The sequence below is a fragment of the Amblyraja radiata genome, chromosome 16, assembly GCF_010909765.2.
Source record: "Amblyraja radiata isolate CabotCenter1 chromosome 16, sAmbRad1.1.pri, whole genome shotgun sequence".
Taxonomy (NCBI): domain Eukaryota; kingdom Metazoa; phylum Chordata; class Chondrichthyes; order Rajiformes; family Rajidae; genus Amblyraja; species Amblyraja radiata.
The window spans coordinates 19452078-19466258 of NC_045971.1; the positions used below are offsets into that span (position 1 = coordinate 19452078).

The 14181-nt window shown below is 43.7% G+C and overlaps 1 long non-coding RNA gene across 1 annotated transcript; it reads right to left on the reverse strand.

Moving 5' to 3' along the window:
• Nucleotides 1–4245: 4245 nt before the first annotated feature.
• Nucleotides 4246–13203, reverse strand: LOC116982330. The gene is made up of 3 exons (XR_004414424.1): nucleotides 13164–13203; nucleotides 12755–12763; nucleotides 4246–4274 (listed from the first exon to the last, which is right to left on the reverse strand). It is a non-coding gene; the product is annotated as an uncharacterized LOC116982330 (long non-coding RNA).
• Nucleotides 13204–14181: the final 978 nt, after the last annotated feature.

Genomic DNA, 14181 nt, shown 5'->3' on the forward strand with positions numbered 1-14181 from the left:
TCTCTTTTCCAGCTTTCTCCCCACTACCCCAGTTCATACGATCATAAGATCATAAGAGATAGGATTAGAATTAGGCCATTCGGCCCATCAAGTCTACTCCGCCATTCAATCATGGCTGATCTACCTCTCCCTCCTAACCCCATTCTCCTGCCTTCTCCCCATAACCTCTGACATTCGAAAGGATGTCTGTCCATTCCCCCCACAGATGCTGCCTGACCCACTGAGTGTCTCCAGCACTTTGTGTTTTGCTCCTAATAATTTTCACGACCCATATATTGTAAGGAAACAAATAATCAGTGGGGAATCTTTTCCACATGAACTCTATGTATATAATTTTTTTATGTGTTCTAATTGAAACCGGGTACATTTTGTTTAAAAATTACATTATATGAAATTGGATCAAGACTGGATTTCTCATTAGTTGCTTGTGTTTATGTGAGAGGGTGTGATGGAAGTGGTTAAAAGCAGGAGTCCAGCTTCTCAATTATCCAGTGATAATTTTTTAAAAGGTAATGTTAATGCATGCACATGCTCCTCCAAAAACTTAAATGCCTTGCAAATCCCCGATGAAGAACACTCAGTGCATCTTGAAAATCTCGAGTATTCGCATCTAAATCATTAAGAGCAGGAATAGGTTGAAAAGTCAACATTGCTGTATAGCTGGCTGCAGCATATCCCTTACAGTTCGCTTCATACACTCACCATCCTCTGTGTAAAAAAAAAAAATTGCCCCTCTGGTTCCTATTAAATCTTTCCTCTCTTACATTAAACCTAGCCCCTCCAGTTCTTGATTACCCTACCCTGGAATAAAGGCTCTGTTCAATCACCCTTCCTATTCCTCTTTACAACTTCAGTAAGATCATCGCTCTTGGAATAAAGTCCGAGGCAACCCAACCTCTCCCTATGGTTCAGGCCCACGAGTGATTCACTCAATGTCTCCTGCTCCCATTAAGAGCTTATGATTGCTGACACAAAGTGCTGGAGTAACTTAGTGGGTCAGGGACCACCTGTGGACATCCATGGATAAGTAATATTTCTGGACGGGACCTTTCTTTATACTCCTTCATACTGATCGCTCTGAGTTACTCCAGCACTTTGTGTCTTTTTTTGTAAACCAACATCTGCAGTTCATTATGTCTCTTATGATTGTTGATTTCTAGATGCACAAGGGACATGTATTTTACAATAAAGATAGATGTACAATGAAAGATAGCAACTATCCCATGTTAGAATATATAAACGGGGTTGCAATGCTGAGGCTTTATAAGGCACTGGTCAGACTGCATTTGGAGTATTGTGAGCAGTTTTGGGCCCCATATATGAGGAAGAATGTGCTGGCATTGGAGAGGGTCCTGAGGAGGTTTACGAGAATGATCCCAGGGAAGTGGGTTAACATATGAGGAGTGTTTGACGGCACTGGGCCTGTGCTCGCTAGAGATAAGAAGGATGAGGGGACCCCTCATTGAAACTTACTGAACAGTGAAAGGCTTTGATAGAATGGATGTGGAGAGGAAGTTTGCACTAGAGGGAGAGTCTAGATCCTCTTTATGGGATTTGGGAAGGCAGGAGAATGGGGTTAAGAGGGAAAGATAGATCAACCATGATTGAATGGCAGTTAACGATGGGCCGAATGGCCTACCTCTGCTCCTATGACTTGTGAACTTACATGTAAGTTCAGTAAGATCATCGCTTGCAGCGCAGCTCCTTCATTGATCACGCAAAGATTTCTGTTGCCTGAGGGGCTGCTGTGGAATCTGCAGTGCATTGTCACGGTAATTGCACTGGGAAAATGACATCTATTTCCCTGAACACTTTGCTTGGGGCTACGAGGTGATTAATTAAGCCTTGGACTTTTGTGTTTCTAATGACTCATCTGCTGCTCTGCTCCTGCTCCATAATATTGAGGGACTGGCTAGACAATGGATGAGCCTCTGCACTGCATTCATCTGTCACGCCCATAGACATAACTGCCAGTAATTGCCTTCAAACTCTGATACATTCCTTGAGGCAGTCTTCTTTGACATGGGACAGCAACCTGGAATTTCCTGGGTGATAGAGGTAAAGTGCTGGAGTAACTCAACGGGTCAGGCAGAATCTCTGGAGAAAAAGGATGGGTGAGGTTTCAGGTCGGGCACCCTTCTTTCTACATTCTCTGGATCTGTCTTGGTGCGGTGTTAGGTATCAGCTCCATTAGACTTCCTGCAGGACTGGAAATGTCTTCAGAGTTGGTGAATGGTTGCCCACACTGCAGTGATAACCATCCAGAACTGGATTAACCAGACCTCAGTAGTCAAGCAGCAGCATTGTGCAAATGAGTGTGCAGATGTTCCAGAGGAGGTTTACGAGATTGATCCCGGGATGATTGGGTTGAAGTATGAGGAGTGTTTGATGGCTCGTGGAGTTTAGAAGGATGAGGGGGTATCTCATTGAAACCTATTGGATAATGAAAGACCTAGATAGAGTGGACATGGGAAGGATGTTTCCAGTAATGGGAGAGTTTAGAACCAGGGGGCACAGCCTCAGAATAAAATGACATACCTTCAAAATGGCGATGAGGAGGAATTTCTTTAACCAGAGGGTGATGACTTCATTGCCACGGACAACAGTGGGGGCCAAGTCATTTGGGTATTTTTAAGGTAGAGATTGATAGGTTCTTGATTAGGAAGTGGTACAAAGGTTACAGGGAGAAGGCAGGAGAATGAGGTTAGGAGGGAACACTAAATCAGCCATGTTCACCATCAGAATGGTGGAGCAGACTCAATTGGCTGAGTGGCCTAATTCTGCTCCTATGTCTTATGGGCTTATGATTTTTGCATTCATACACACTTTGAGGAAGAGCTCTGAGCCAACGCCAACATAGGTGTCTGATAACAATGGGGAAGAGGTTGTTGGGTGCTATCCTGAATTTGAATATGGGTGGTACATGATTCCAAGCTATTGTATCTTCTGCATGCTGGAAGAGTGGAGAAATCCGAAGGGAGCGGCAAGGTGAACATTGGTACACTCAGTCATGTACACTAGGCAGGTCACGTCAATCACATGCCCCACGCTCATCACACAGGCATTCCATCAGGAGAAGAGATTACCTGGAAGTAAGAGGAGATGCTCAAAGCTTCCTCGAAGAAATGCAAAATTTCCCCTGCGTGCTTGCAAATCCCTGGCTTAGAGCTGCTCAAAGTGGACAAGAAGCTTTGAGGATGGCATTGAGATCCTTGGAGCAATGTTTTGGGGATGCACAGAGCCGCTGTGTAGGTAATGGAAGAAGCACACCCTCTCACTGAACACAACCTTGCCCATGTAGACGGGAGATTGCAGTTCCCACAATCGCCTTCTTAACCTCCTTAGAATCCTGAGTGAAAAACAGAGTGGAGGAAAGTCATTCTTGATCTCAAGGGACTACACAAGACTAAGGAATTCCTTGAGGCAAGGCCAGCAGGAACAGATTTATCAACAAAAAAAAGAGATTTTTGTGGAGGAAGAGATAAAACTATTTTTATTTAGGGTGAGGCTTTGCAGTGTAAAAGTCCCACTGTTGGCACGTTAGCCTGGGAATTCATGCACTGGTCATAACTCACACAGTTACCGGGTCACCCATGCTATTATTCCTAACAGTAATTGGCAGCAGTGTAAATCCTATAAATCTCCAGTAGCTACTGACCAGCCAGAATGAATGTCCATCTGATTTGGCAGAACTACAGTAGAGTAGCTCAAATGGTAAGACTCGGTGTAGAAGCTTGGAACGTTTGTTGTGCAAGTTGGTGGACGTTTTGGCTTATCAATGAATAACATTGCTCATGCCTCATTTTTTATTGTGTTTCTTGGCCCATTGTTTCAACTTCTCCTTCTGAACAGTAGCAATGCTTTAATGCTCTTTAATGCTCATTACAGATTTTGTTACCTGGTTTAGAATCAAATTTCCCACACTTGAATTTTCCTACAAATTTCATCACTGGGTTTTCAGATGATGCCGAGCCACAAAGGGGGGGGGGGGGGGGGGGGGGGGAATCTGCCACGGGCACCAGAAACTTCAACATTTGGCCAAAACAACCAGAGTTCACAGATAGATAAAAGCAGAGAATGTTGTAAGGTTGTCCTATTTTGGTTTGCCCGCAATGTGATCTTAGCCACACAAGAAGATTTTTGCTATGGAGAACAAACGGAGATCAGGAACAGAAATACTAGCTAATTATTTTAGCTCTGCCCCATCCCAGCTCGACTCGAACTCGGTCTCAACTCGAAACCTGTCGCCTGTTCATTCTCTCCGCAAATTCTGCCTGAACCACTGAGTTCCTCCAGCACTTTATGTTTTGATGAAGAGTCCAGTATCTACAGTTCCTTCTGTCTCCATTCATGTTGTCCATTTGCAGGGAGTCGACCACTGTCTCGATTGAAATTGGTTAACTTGTCATGTTCTTATTATCAAGCATGGATCCATCCTGGCTCAATATGAAGCTTTTCAGTGCATGTCTCCAACAAATCGATAGTGGATCATTTATCTCAATTTGTTTCTGTATGATCATGATATCGTAGAAAATATACTTTGGATGAGCTATTGACCCTTAAGAAATTGAATTAGTATCAGTAGAGATAAAATGATTGAGTACTTTGGATTAAGTATTGCATTGTTTAAGAGTGTTTATTGATTCTAACTTAGTGCGTTGAGTTCAATTACTCACCCGGCCTGAACTGCCAACATCAGCATTACAAATTTTTAATAAGTTTGCAAAATCACCAGAATTATACAGAAAAGCAGTGGAGAAAATCGGAGTCTGAACTTTTATCCATTGCTTAATTTGGGTTTCAAAATGGGTTTGATTGTGAGATTTGCTCCCTCATTGTATTTCTACAAAAGTTCACCAAACAGTCCTGTCTTCTGCAGCAGGCGCACCCCCCCCCCCCCCCCCCCCCCCACCACTGCCGGGTTCATCCTTTGGTCTTGGCAGACCCCACTGGGTTCCACCTTTGTCGTCCCAACTCCAAAAGCCTTATAGAAACATAGAAACATAGAAATTAGGTGCAGGAGTAGGCCATTCGGCCCTTCGAGCCTGCACCGCCATTCAATATGATCATGGCTGATCATCCAACTCAGTATCCCGTACCTGCCTTCTCTCCATACCCTCTGATCCCCTTAGCCACAAGGGCCACATCTAACTCCCTCTTAAATATAGCCAATGAACTGGCCTCGACTACCCTCTGTGGCAGAGAGTTCCAGAGATTCACCACTCTCTGTGTGAAAAAAGTTCTTCTCATCTCGGTTTTAAAGGATTTCCCCCTTATCCTTAAGCTGTGACCCCTTGTCCTGGACTTCCCCAACATCGGGAGCAATCTTCCTGCATCTAGCCTGTCCAACCCCTTAAGAATTTTATAAGTTTCTATAAGATCCCCTCTCAATCTCCTAAATTCTAGAGAGTATAAACCAAGTCTATCCAGTCTTTCTTCATAAGACAGTCCTGACATCCCAGGAATCAGTCTGGTGAACCTTCTCTGCACTCCCTCTATGGCAATAATGTCCTTCCTCAGATTTGGCCTGTCCCACTTAGGCGACTCTTTAGGCGACTGCCAGGGACTAATTTTAATGGAATTCACCTTCGACACCTGGCGACAACCTATGACAGAACCTACGACAACACCTACGACAACCTACGACAGCAAAAATTATCACCACTGTCGGCGAAAATTTTTCAACATGTTGAAAATGTTGCGGCAGTTGCCTGTAGTCGCCCAAAAAATCGCCTCGGTGGGACAGGTCCATAAGGGACTTCAAGAATCCAGGGCATAAGCTCTGTGAAGAGACGATGTGTGCACCTTGTCTGAGAATCTCAGAAGCCATCTGATTATGCACTGCCCCTTTCTGTGGCCAGAATTAGTTCATGGTAGGAACTCTGGGGTTTTTTGGAGCAAATGAGGGTGAGTAGCGATGTCATACATTTTAGTGGCAGGAGGGAAGGGAAAGCAGAAAAGATAAAAGCAGCACACAGACATAAATAACTATAAATAATCAAGAGCTAAAAATGTGACAATAATTTCTATGTGTGTAAATATGATAGAAAAATATTGGTCTGTTCATTTGTGCTTACAAACATTTACCCTCGCACCAACATTCTCTCTCTCTCTCTCTCTCTGTCTCTCTCTCGCACTCACTCTCACACTCACTCTCTCATTCACTCTCTCTCTCTCCCACACTCACTCTTTCTATCACTCACTCACATTTACACACGCTCGATGGTTACAATTTTTTTTGCTGCCGCTCAGTGCTGTACAAAGGAAAATGAGCGTGGAAAAGCACTGAGAAAACACCAGTTAAAAACAATTGCTTTAAAATGGTTTTCTGCTGTGCTGGTGCCAAACTGGAAATGGGTTTTTGCTTTGCTACACTGCAGCAATTTATTAATCTACTCGCACAGAATGGTACTTTCAGGACATCAACGCCTAATAATTAAATAGATTGCTTTGGCACGTTGTAAGAGTTTTTTTCCCTGCAATAACATAGAATATATGAAAGAAGAGAAAGTATCTAATGGCAAAAAACTTAGACGTGTATACTTAAAATCTTGCTGAATATATTTCTGATTTATTTCACAGATTACTTCTGAGTCTGCAGTTTTCCATTTATTATTTTGGCCATTGATTAGCAGTGTAAGTCAACTCTAGATAAACAGACATCTGATCTGAGGATAGATTTTGTTGCCACACTGCCAACTTACCTGCCATACAGTCTTTCTGATTTAATGATTGATTATCAATATAACTCACTGTGGCTTATTTATCCAATTTTGGAGGATCATCAGTGGAGATATTATAAACTTCTTATCGCAGTGTACAATTTGTTAGAATTAATTATCTATTCAAGCTATGTGGCAGTTTATTGCCTGATTTAGTCCCCAGCCATTGTAAGATTCCACAGGCATTGGTTGAAGATGTACCTTTGTTCTCACTCTTAAACTTTACACCACCTCTCAGTCAGTTCTCTCATAATTGTGACACAAAAATAAATAAAACGGTAAATACTGTAAGTCTGAAATTAAAAACAGAAAATGCTTGGAATTCTCAGCAGATCAGACAGACTTTGTGCACATGAAACGCAGCTATTGCTTAGCTTAATAAGCTGTCATCAGGATGGTTTTCGACGACTGGAAAATTATTGATGAGAAGCATTTCATCTATTTCCCTCTTCACGGAAGCTGCCTGACTCACTCGGAGTTTCCAGCATTTTCACTGAAGTGCCTGCATCACCCCTCCTTCCTGCAGCAATAGCCTTTATTCTGAAGACGGGCCTCGACCCAAAACGTCATCCATCCATTTTCTCCAGAGATGCTGCCTGACCCGCTGAGTTACTCTGGCACTTTGTGTCTAGCCTTTATTAATCCATACTTGGTGGCAGCTATTCCTAATACATCTCAGGATAGGAAAGGTTTTGAGCGATAAATTAATTACAATACAACACAATACAGTACAGTCCAGTGTGCTCCCAAATGCATACCCCTTATGTTTGCACTACCTTCCTGAATGTGATCTGCTCCACTTTGAGATGGAGGGTTCATGGGCCAGAGGTTCCCAGTTGTTGGTGGCAATGGGGATGTTTATTGAGCTTTGAGCTTATCGTTGAATCCCTTCCAACCCTCCCTCCAAACCCTGTCATCCCCGGTAACCTCTTTCCATAATAGAGCTTGGGATTAATTGTTTCGGGTGTCTGGTGCAAAGCAGATGAATGACATTGCCTACCTGATGTAGCTGAGTGAGTGTCACAGGACTCAGTGTTAACTCAGGAGAGAAAGTGGAACAGCACAGCACAGGAACAGGCCCCTCGCCCCTCAATGTATAAACATGAAGCCAAAGTAAACTTATCTTATCTGTCTGCATGTGATGCATAACCCTCCATTCCCAGCATATCCATGTGCCTATGTTAATGCCTCTTAACTACCACTTTTCTATCTGCTTCCAATATCTCAACTGGCAGCACATTCCAGGCACCCACCACGCTCTGTGTGGAAATTAAAAAATTCCCTGCAAGTCTCTTTTAAAGTCTACAACTCCCATTCTTGAATCTAGAACATTGTATTGGTCCAGTGCAGCAGCTTTGGGGCGACTGTAATAGGGTGCAATGCTCATACAAAGGTAGATTGCCGATGGCTTGATTGTACTCATGTATTATATGATCGTTTAGTTTCGAGATACAGTGCGGAAACAGAACCTTCAGTCCGCACAGACCAGCAATCCCTGCACACTAACACTATCCTACAACACACTGGGTGGGGACCATTTGCATTTCTACCAAGCCAATTAACCTACAAACCTGTACGTCTTTGGAGTGTGGGAGGAAACCGAAGATCTCAGGGAAAACCCATGTAGGTCATGAGGAGAACCTACAAACTCCGCCCAGACAAGCACCCGTAGTCAGGATCCGGGTCTCTGGCGCTGTAAGGCAGTAGCTCGACTGCTACGCCACCCAGCCGCCCATTTGATTTAATAGCATAACAGTCAAACAAAAGCTTTTAATTCTATCTCATGTACACATGACGATAATAAACCAATACCAATTACCCAGAATATTGAAGACCTTTTAACACTGGAGTCTACCCAACATAATGAAATTACCAATGGAAAGAAAACAGTGGAGAGGTGGCAGAAGCACTCATGACAGCAACGTTTTAGTGACATTTAGACACTCAAATTAACAGGCAGATAATAAATAGAGATGGACTATGTACAGACAGATAGGATTAGTTTATATTGACATCAGGTTAGCATGGACATGGTGGGCTGAAGGGCCTGTTCCTGGGCAGTACTGTTCTATGTTACTACGAATAGGGACTACAACCGCTGGCTGCTCAACCTCCCCTTTCAAGATGTTCCATACTCACTCCTGCATCATGAAGGTAACATATTGTCCTGCAGTCTCACTCTCAGCCGGATCCCCCCTGGATCCCCTTTCACTACTGCTTGTCTCTACTTTGTCTTTCCATGCTGTACTGCAGTGCCAGTTGTAGTGCTACCATCATGGCTGTTGCTACTCTCCTCTGAGAGAGCATCGCCCCCCAAAAGGCCATTAATTTTTCTCCAAAAATCTGGTCCACTGCTCTTGTATCCAGCAGTGGCGGCAAGGTGGTGCAGCGGTTTCCGTGCGGTTCCCGGAGGTTCCCAGAGGTTTTTGTCAGTCTCCCTACCTGCTTCCACTACCTGCAACCTCCGGCAACCACCTGCAACCTCCGGGAACCGCACGGAAACCTTGGGTGGGGTGCAAAGTCTCCAGAGGTTTCCGTTCAGGTTTCCTAAGTGGGACAGGGGCATTACACTGCCGGACACCCAAGTTCGATCCCGTCTACGGATGCTGTCCTTACAGAGTTTGTACATTTTCTCGTGCGTGGGTTTTCTCAGAGATCTTCAGGTTTGTAGGTTAATTGGCTTGGTATATATGGAAAATCCCTAGTGTGTGTAGAATAGACAGTGTTAATGTGCGGGGATCACTGGCCGATGTGGGCTCAGTGGGCCAAAGGGCCTGTTTCTCCGCTGTATCTCTAAACTAAACTAAACTAAAGTCTTTGTTACCTCTCCTGCTATAAGCCAATGAGCGGCCAGTATAGACTCAAAATCCCTGAGCAACTCAGTGCGTCAGGCAGCATCTCTGGAGAAAAGGAATAGGTGATGTTTCGGGTCGAGACCCTTCATCAGAGTGGCCAGTATAACCAACCAGATCCCTCAGGTTGCATGTAAATAAAACTTTCTCTATACCAACAGGACCACCGCAACAAAATATAACACCCAGGAAATGTAAAAATGCCCTCGGGAAAGAAACCATCAAATCAGTGGGAGGTGGAGAGTTTGGAGTCGGTACAGAATGTGCAAACTCAATGAGCTATTTAAATATCTTGTTCATTTTTGATATGCAATATAATCTACTTTATATTCAAACACAATGTTATCATGTTGGCTGCCAAAATGTTCCTTTTTATCTGAACACTCCCGTTAAGTAAATAGTACAAGGAGAGCAAGTGTAAACCCTGAGCGGAAGAGTTCAGAGGAACAATGAGTGACAAATGCAGCTTTTTTTAGTTTAGTTTAGGTTAGTTTAGTTTAGAGATACAGCGAGGAAACAGGCCCGACAGCCCACTGAGTCCGCGCCGACCAGCGATCACCCAGTACAGTGGCACTATCCTACACACAGGAGACAATATATATTTTTACGGAAGCCAATTAACCTGCAAACTTGTACGTCTTTGGAGTGTGGGAGGAAACCGGAGATCCCAGACAAAACCCACGCGGTCATGGGGTCCGGGGAGAACGTACAGACAAGCACCCGTAGTCAGGATCGAACCCGGGTCTCTGCTGCTGTAAGGCAGCAACTCTATCACTGAGACACCGTGCCACCCAAACACTCAGCTCTAATGTCACCATGGTTAAAACATGTGAGGATGTCTCCTGGACCCACTAATTATAGGGATGACTTGGTGATATTAACTAAAAGGCTCTTAAGTGCCATCATTGTCACTATAAGAATCATTTCTGAACACTACCAAAATTAACACTATAAACATTGAGAATGTCAGAAGAGTTTTTGCAGTGTTCTTGTTTTGCATATATATATTTTTTTAAATACTGAGTAAAGTTTACTTTTGGAAAAGAAAATGTCACTAATGCCACTAATGCTTTAAACGTACTTTTTTTTTCTGAATGAAGTGTGTATAAACTATTGTCTGCCTCCACCACCCAAGGCTCTGTGGGGGAGGACCACAGTCTAGGGTCCTCCGCTGCTGGACATTGAGGGGCAAAGTCTGGAGGGGACACCCGTCAAACAAGGGAAGGAACATCACCCCCGGGGTCACATGTGTGGCAAAGCTGTTTTGTTTAAAGATAGGTGCAAACATGCCTCAGCTTGACACTATCGAATGCATAGACACTGAGAATGTAGGAAGAGTTTTTCCACAGTTTTTGTTTTATAAATATTTTATATTCTGCAATAAGTTTATTTTTGAAAGCAATCTGCCTTTACCGCCACCCCTTGCAGCATATTCCAGGCACCCTCCACTCGCTATGTGAACAGCCTGCCTTACACATCTCCTTTAAACGTTGCCAATCTCTCCTGAAAACTGTGCCCTATCATCTTTGACATTTCCACCCTGAGAAAAAGGCCTGAGAAAACTATCCAACTCTGTCCAACCTTTCCTTGTAGCTAATATCCTCTAATCTAGTCTCGAGTCCTGGCAACATCCTTGTAAATCTTCTCTGCACCCTTTCCAGCTTGACATCTTTGTTATAACATGGTGAACAAAACTGAACACAATATGTGGCCTCACCAACGTCTTAGATAATTGTAACATTACCTCCCGTATACTATACTCAATAGTCTGACTGATGAAGGTTATTGTGCCGAAAACCTTCTTGATCACCCTATCTACCTGTGACACCACTTTCATGGGTCTTGGGTCTCGACCCGAAACGTCACCCATTCCTTCTCTCCAGAGATGCTGTCTGTCCCGCTGAGTTACTCCAGCATTTTGTGTCTATCACCACTTTCATGGAACTGTGTACCTGCACTCCTTGATCCCTCCACTCCACCACCAAGAGCCCAACCATTCACTGTGTGGGTCCTACCCAGGTTGGACTTCCCAAAATGCAACACCTCACATTTATCTGTATTAAATTTCATCAACCATTCCTCAGCGCACATGCCCAACCAATCAAGATCCTGCTGCAATTTTTGACAACTATCTAAGAATACCACCCACTTTTGTGTCATCTGCAATCTTAATAATAATGCCATGTACGTTCTCGTTCAAATCATTGATCTACTGCAGATGACCAATAGTAACGGGCCCAGCACCGAACCCTGAGGCACACCACTAGTCACAGGCCTCCAGCCCGAGAAGCAACCTTCCACCATCACTCTCTGCTTCCTTCCATGAAGCCGATTTTCTATCTATTCAGCTCTATTGAATCCCATGCGCTCTCACTTTCCAGAGCAGCCTACCATGTCGAACCTTGTTGATTGCCTTACTGAAATCTATCTATACAACATCTAAAGCTCTGCCCTAATCAACCTTTTTTGGTCACGTCTTCAACACCTCAATCAGATTCGTGAGACACGACCTTCCTCGTACAATACCATGCTGACTATCCCAAATTAGCCCTTGTCCATCTAAATGCATGTATATCTTATCCCTCAGAACACTGTTTAGTAACTTTCCGACTACAGATGTTAGACTCACGGGCATGTAATCCCTGCAGCCCTACTTGAATAGAAGCACAACATTTGCCACCCTCCAGCCTTCCGGCACCCCGCCTGTATTTAATGACGGAATTCAAATCTATCAGCCTCGACCGACACGATTTGAATTACTGGAACAAGCAGATTACAATCTATTCCTGAACTGATAAGTTAAAATATGTGAAAGGATTACAATCAGATGATGTGCCTTCCAAATAAACCCAAGTTTACTCAAGCTCTCCTTGTCAACTAATGGAGCACAAGTCGGCATGACCTCTCTTCTTTCTCTTCCTCCCCTCCACCATTCCAGCAAGTGGTAAGTACCATGAGGAACATTGGCTCCCTTCCACCCCTCAGAGGCCATTGTTTCAACCCAGTCTGTTTACAAATTACCGAGGAATGCAGTTCGGTAACCTGCTATTTGAAATGATTTATAACCTATTCTAATTGCGTCTCTTGATTAAACTCGCAAACAAAAATCTAATCTTGACGTTGCTATAAATAAAGCAAGTTCACCTCCAGCTTTCCTTTTTCTGTCAAGGTTTTTAAAACCTGTGCAGTCTAACTTTTTTTCCCTTGGTTAGAACCTCATATGTTAGCACCATATCGTCCAATCTGAGGAGAAGACTCAGTGCACAGAATAAAATGGTTCCTTTCTTTCAATTAGAAACTTGTGTGTAAACAGTAAGAGGGAGGATGTTACCGTAGCAGTGAGAGTTGCTCATGTATGTTGAGAAAGATTAAGGTGTCATAGAGACATTGGGTGCAGCGTAGAAACTGTCCCTTAGACCCACTGAGACCATGCTGCCTTTCAAGAACAAAACACAATGGATTCGGCAGCATCAGGTCAGGACTCTTCTTCAGTCTGATTGCAGTAGAGATTTTCCCCACCCCCACTCCTGTTGAGCTGAAAAAGGGCCTGGCCCAAAATGTCAACTGTCCATTCCCTCCCCAGACCCACTGAGTTCCTCCAGCACTTTGTGTCTTGCTCAAGATTCCAGTATCTGCTGTTCCTTGTGCTTCTTTGACTTTCAAAACCCTTTTTTTACACCAATCGCACCTCAACCATCTTACTCTCCCCATCAACTCCCCCCCCCATCGCCAGATTCTACAACACGCACGATTAAAATTAGCCAATTTACCAATTCACATCTTTAGGCAATGTAGGAGGAAACTGGAGAACCTGGTGGAAACCCACGCAGTCCCAGGGAAAATGTGCAAACACTGCACAGGAGGTCAGGATCGAACCCAGACTGCTGGGGCTCTGAGGCTGCAGCTGTTTTCAAGCTGGTCCACTGTCATTGTGAAAAATGCAATGCATACATGCTAAATGCAGCTGAGAGTTCTAAGGTGCAGCCGTCAGTATTTTCTGCAGATCAGAAATACTCGCCAAACTGCGAGTTACATATAACGCAACTGAACACCTCTTTACCGATCTGGATAAAGCATTCAAGTTTGCCCAAGATACTGCGGATCAAGGATAAGTAACTGTCCTACCGAGTTTATGTCATGATGCCAACCAAGAGGGCCACACTGTATTTACACTGAATTTATACTGTGTCTTTGATTCATTTATAGTGTATCCAGTTATAATGAGGGTTATAATGAGGGTTAGGGTTTATATTGGGCTTATAATTCATTTATACTGTATGCATTTATACTGTGCTTATATTTAATATGCTGTTATAAGCTTGCCGACACAGAGTCGGTTAATACGCCAAAGAGAACTAGAGAGATCGTATGACAGAGAGAGAGGGAGCAAGGTAGAGAAGGGGAGTGGTGGGGGTAGAGTAGCAGAGAGAGAGAAGGAGAGGGAGGGAGAGGGAGCGAGGGAATGCTAGAGAGAGTCAATGAAAGTGAGAGCTAGTTAGAGAAAGTTGTGGGAAGTTTTGGGAGAGTATTTATGTTTTATGTAAACTGCATTTGTAATCAACAAGTTGCTACAAGTTCACCGACTTTGAATCGGTCAATAGCTTAAC